The sequence below is a fragment of the Vitis vinifera genome, chromosome 5 (assembly GCF_030704535.1).
Source record: "Vitis vinifera cultivar Pinot Noir 40024 chromosome 5, ASM3070453v1".
Lineage (NCBI taxonomy): Eukaryota > Viridiplantae > Streptophyta > Magnoliopsida > Vitales > Vitaceae > Vitis > Vitis vinifera.
Window position 1 is genome coordinate 22,555,579 of NC_081809.1, and position 6,205 is coordinate 22,561,783.

The 6,205-nt window shown below is 36.7% G+C and overlaps 1 pseudogene; it reads left to right on the plus strand.

The window, feature by feature from the left end:
• LOC100242978 (fatty acyl-CoA reductase 2, chloroplastic-like) overlaps positions 1-5,572 on the plus strand; it is a 7,720-nt pseudogene extending 2,148 nt beyond the window's left edge.
• The last annotated feature ends 633 nt before the right edge of the window (positions 5,573-6,205 follow it).

The following is a 6,205-nucleotide window of genomic DNA, read 5'->3' on the forward strand; positions in this document are numbered from 1 at the left end:
ACTTCCTTTTCCTTTGATCTATCTCACCCCAATGGATTAATTTTTGAACTAATCATGAGATCACTATAAATGGTATAGATTCCCGTCGACATGGTTGTGAATGCAATCATAGCAGCAATGGCAAAGCATGGGATTGCAGGAAAACCAGGCATCAAAGTCTACCATGTTGGTTCTTCTGCTGTAAATCTGCTACCGCTTGGTGACTTGTTCAAGTACTCCTATGAGCACTTCATTTGTTCCCCTATTAATATGGACACAGAAGGGAAGACAACGGACATGAAGGAAATGAAGTTTTTCAGCTCAATGGATGACTTCTCCTCTCATATGCAAACAGAGATAGTTCAGCAAAGGAGGTTGGCGATTTCAGGCAATAACGCATCTCAAAGGCTCGAAAGGAAGTGCAAAATGATAGTTGAACATGCTATAAACTTGGCTAGGGTATACCAGCCCCATATGTTCTTTAGAGGAAGGTAAGATATTAACCTTTAGCACACAATTATATAGCTGCAAATGTTTACTAAGCTAGATACAAATGAAAATTACTTGTAGGTTTGACAATAGCAACACCCATAAAATAATGGAAGGCATGTCTGAAGAAGAGATGAAAAGATTTTGACTTGATGTGGAGAATGTGGACTGGGAAGACTATGTCACCAACATGTTGGAACTCCATTTTGCTTGTATCCAATTATTAGACAGGAATCGCATGTTGAATCATATGAAGAAATTATGCCAAACATTTCTATAGAAAGGGAACATACAGAATTTGAACTAACCTGATTCCATTTTGAGTGTTGAATGAACAAGGTATGGATCTTCTAAGGCCGTGGAGGGCACCACCTCTTTCTGGATTCTCTTTGATGATGGGAGCGGGAGAGAAAACGAGTCTGTTCTTATTTCAAATGATGTGATTAGATTGAACAGACACTTAGCCTTTGGTTTTATACCCTTCTACCTTAGGGACCATACCCTTTGGCTATTGGGCCTCATGAGTCTTAGGCCCATCATCTAAGGCCCGTGATGACAATGGGCCCTACACATAAGGTGGCCCATACTATGGAAAACTGATACAAAATAAATATCAAAAGGCGAATAGCTTAGTCATGTATCATTGTTAAATATGTGTGAATCCATATCTTAACAATCTCCCACTTGGACCACATATATTACAAAACAATGTTCATGATAGTACTTTATTGAGCTCATCTTGCTATTCTAACTTAATATCCTTAAACAATTCGGTCTACTAGTTATGCTAACATAGGATCAAAGCGGCCTTCGTTAATCTTAATTATAACTAGACCCATCAATGATCGCAACATTAACAAAATTAGCAACATGGATCAAGTATGGATGTGTAACATGGAAATTACATAGAATGTGATCTTTAATATGTCTATTTCCAATTGATCCCGCTTTATGACTAAAAATTAGTCAAATTCCACTTTCAACACTTGATACTAATCTGCTTCTGAAAGTCATCATTTCAATTCAGAGAATTCAAATACAATAGTCTTTAAAATTAAGGTTTGTAAAAATAACACAACATAATGTCACATCAAGAAAACAAACACAAAATCTAAATACAAACTCCCACTATACTAGCACATCATCAATGTGTACAACACCCATATGTGTGACATGCTCATGATATACTTTGGGTGGCAAACCCTTAGTGAGCGGATCCGCAATCATGAAGTTTGTGCTTATGTGTTCAATCGATACTTGAAAACTCTGAACTCTTTCTTTCACAACCAAGAACTTGATGTCAATGTGTTTGGACTTTGACGAACTTCGGTTGTTCTTAGAATACAATTCTGCGACCTTATTATCACAATTGATTCTCAATGGTTTCTCAATCCCATCAACAATTCGCAACTGAGTGATAAAATTTCACAGCCATATCCCATGGTTTGATGTCTCGTAGCAAGCTATGAATTTTGCCTCCATGGTGGAAGAAGCAATAAGTGTTTGTTTAACACTTTTCCATGAAACTGCTCCTCCAGCCAACATGAAGATGTAGCCTGAAGTGGATCTCCTGCTGTCAAGACATCCCGCGAAATCGGAGTCCGAATATCCCACGATCTCTAAATGACTGGATCTATGATATGTGAGCATATAATCTTTAGTTCTTTGTAAATATCGCATAACCCGTTTTGCTTTTTTCTAGTGATCCATACCTAGGTTACTCAAATATCTGCCTAACATTCCAACAATGTACGCAATATCCGGGCGCGTACAAAATTGTGCATACATGACACTTCCTATTGCCGAGGCATAGGGAAACCTCTCCATATCCTTCTTCTCAAGTTCATTTTTCGGACATTGGTGCAAACTAAATTTATCGCCTTTTGCTACAAGCGTGTCTCCTGGTGCACAATTGCTCATGCCAAATCTACTCAACACTTTATCAATGTAGGCCTTTTGTGATAACCCAAGTATACCTCTTGGACGATCCCTATAGATCTGTATACCCAACACAAAAGATGCATCACCAAGATCTTTCATATCAAATTTACTAGATAGAAATCGCTTGGTTTCATGCAAAAGTCCCACATCACTACTTGCAAGTAGAATATCATCAACATATAACACCAAGATAATGAATTTGCTCCCACTGAACTTGAGGTATATGCATTGATCAACGGTGTTCTCCTTAAAACCAAATGAAGTAATCACTTGATCAAACTTTCGGTACCATTGTCAGGATGCTTGCTTTGAACCATATATGGACCTTTTTAATCTACATACAAGTTGCTTTGAATCATTAGACTCAAAGTTCTCCGGTTGCACCATGTATATTGTTTCATCAATGTTACCATTAAGAAACGCAGTTTTAACGTCCATTTGATGTAGCTCTAAATCATAATGAGCTACAAGTGCCATGATGATTCTAAAGGAGTCCTTTGACAAAACCGGTGAAAAAGTCTCCTTATAATCAATGCCTTCCTTTTGAGTAAAACCTTTTGCGGCTAGGCGTGCTTTATACCTAACAATGTTACCTTTTGAATCCCGTTTGGTCTTAAAAATCCATTTACAACCAATCGGTTTTACACTTTCAGGCAACTCTACTAGGTCCCAAACACCATTGTCTTTCATTGATTTTATCTCATCCTTCATGGCTTCTATCCACTTTTCAGAGTCAGAACTTTGTTTGACTTGACTAACTGAAATTGGATCGTCTTCCAAACCCATGTCAAACTCATGTTCTTGGAGATATACAACATAATCATCTGAAATTGTACTTCTCCTTTCTCTAGTGGATCTCCTCAATGACACTTGTACTTCAGGTTCTTGAGGTTGTTGAGTTACCTCTTGATGAACTTGAATCGGTTCCATAACTTGAGCAGGAGGAATCTCAGGTGTGTTTTGAATCTATGTTATCGACTATACATTTTGAATAGTGTCATCAAACATAATATGACCATGTCCAGTCGTAGGAATACTAACAGATTCCTCTTTAAAGACCACCTTTCTTAATGGTTCTCTCCCAGTTAACTCAACATCCTCAATGAACTTAGCATTACCCGTTTCAAAGAAGGATCTAGATGAGGGGTCATAAAATTTGAAACCTTTCGACCTTTCAGAATACCCTACAAAGTAGCAGCTCACTGTTCTAGAGTCCAATTTCTTTTCATTTGGCTTGTAAGGCCTAACTTCAGCTAGACAACCCTAAACATGCAAGTGCCTAATACTAGGTTTCTTGCTAGTCCATAACTCATATGGGGTTTTGGCTACTGCTTTGCTTGGTACTCTATTCAAAATGTTAACTGCAGTTTTGATAGCTTCGCCCTAAAGTGATTCTGGTAAGGTGGAATGACTGATCATACTTCTTACCATATCTTTAAGAGTACGGTTTCGCCTCTCTACTACACCATTTTGGCTTGGAGTCCTTGGCATGGTGTACTGAGAAACGATACCACACTCCATCAAATATTTGGCGAATGGCCTTGGACATTGTTCACCTGATCCGTCATATCTACCATAGTATTCACTTCCACGGTCAGATCTGACGGCCTTTATTTTCTTGCTTAGTTGGTTCTCAACTTCAGCTTTGAAATTCTTGAACACATCCAATGACTGAGATTTCTCATGAATCAAATAAAGATAGCCATAGTGCGAGTAATCATCGATGAAAGTGCTAAAATATTGTTGTCCATTCCAAGAAGCTGTAGGGAATGGACCACAAATGTCCGTATGTATCAATTCCAAGATGTCACTACACCTATTGACATCCTTTTTCCTCATATTTGTTTGTTTACCTTTAATGCACTCTATACAGACTTGAAAGTCTGAGAAATCAAGTGGATCAAGAATTCCTTCTGACACAAGCCTTTGAATCCGTTGATTTGAAATGTGACCCAAACGCTTGTGCCATAACATTGATGAATTCTTATTTATTAATTTTCGCTTGGTGCCATAATTACTTGAATGTAAGGTTTCATTTCCATTAGTGGCCTTTATGTTCAATTTGTATAATTTGTCTGTTAGACTACCTGTACCAATAACCTTTGAATTTGGATAAAGACTAACCATTCCATTTCCAAATGAACAACAATATCCAAATTTGTCCAGACATGAAATAGAAATTAAATTCCGTCTAAACGACGGTACTACAAAAGTCTCTTCCAAATCCAAAGTACATCCAGAGTCCAACTGTAGTCTAAAAAGACCAATAGCCTTGACTGCTACCTTGTTGCCATTTCCCACATAGATATATCTTTCATCATCAGTTGACATTCGACTCCTTAGGCAACCCTGCATAGTGACACTTATGTGAGTAGTTGTACATGTATCTATCCACCAAGTGTTAGTAGGCACTACAGCTAAATTAATTTCTGAACAAACAAAGTTGAGAAGTGTACCTTTCTTTTCACGCCAAGCAGTGTATTTGGTACATGTCTTCTTCATATGATCAGTCTTTTTGCAAAAGAAACAAGTGATCTCCTTATCTTGTTTCTTCTGCACCTTCTGCTTTGATGTCTCAGAAACTGCAGTTTGTTTTCCTTTATTGTCTCTCTTTCTTTTCTTGTTGGCACCAAATCCCTGAGATGTGGAAGCCAAGTGAGCACTTTCTATCTTCTCTTGTTTCAATCTTTCTTTCTCTTGTACACACTGAGCAATAAGCTCATTCAAAGTCCATTTCTCCTTTTGAGTGTTGTAACTAATTTTGAATGGACTGAATTATGTAGGTAGAGAGATCAAGACCAAGTGCACGAGTATGTCTTCTGACAACTCTAACTTTAGTTCCTTGAGTCTAGTCACAAGATTAGACATTTCCATAATGTACTCCCTTATATTCTCTTTCCCTTTATACCGCATGGAGACAAGCTTACTAAGAATAGTGCTTGTCTCAACCTTTTCGTTTGCAGCGAATCGGTTTGCTATCTGGTCCAAGAATGCCTTGGCTCGGGTTTCCTCAGGTATTGTACCCCTTATAGCTTCTGGAATTGAGTGCTTCATTATCATTAGACTCATGCGATTGGATCGCTTCCATTTTTCCATAGTAGACCTTTGCTTAGCAGTGCTGGCATTAGTAAGATCTGAAGGGCGATCATCTCTTAATGCATAGTCTAAATCCATGCACTCGAGCACAATTAATCTAAATCCATGCACTCGAGCACAATTATAACGTGCTCCTTCCATTTCTTGAAGTTTGTGCCATTAAGCACAGGAATGTTATTGACATTTGCAGATATAGAAGATGGTAAATTCATAATAATAAAGCTCACAATCAGTCATATAATCATCACACATACATGAATAAATAAATAAATAATTAACATATATATGTATATGCATGTGGACATATAACAAGATACCTAGCACAAACATCAATATTCAATCTTTGGACAGAAATATCAACTTGTAATTAGCATCTTTATACAAAATTAATTCATAGATATTGACAATAAAACCGAAAACAATATGCTCGTCTTTGGACTAACATATCGAATGCAAGATAAACTTTATATGTCACATATTTATGATTACTTTATTTATCATTATATTAAAATAATCTTCCTTTGGGTTGATTATTTTATATAATAATAACATGTTTATATATTTCAAAATAAATGAAATTATGTAACACAAGTTACTTTGGCAACAAATATGCATAATTCATTTATTTTAAAAATATTAAACATAAATATAGCAAGCAATAATTCAATCAAAATTATTTATGCATAAATCTATGTATATA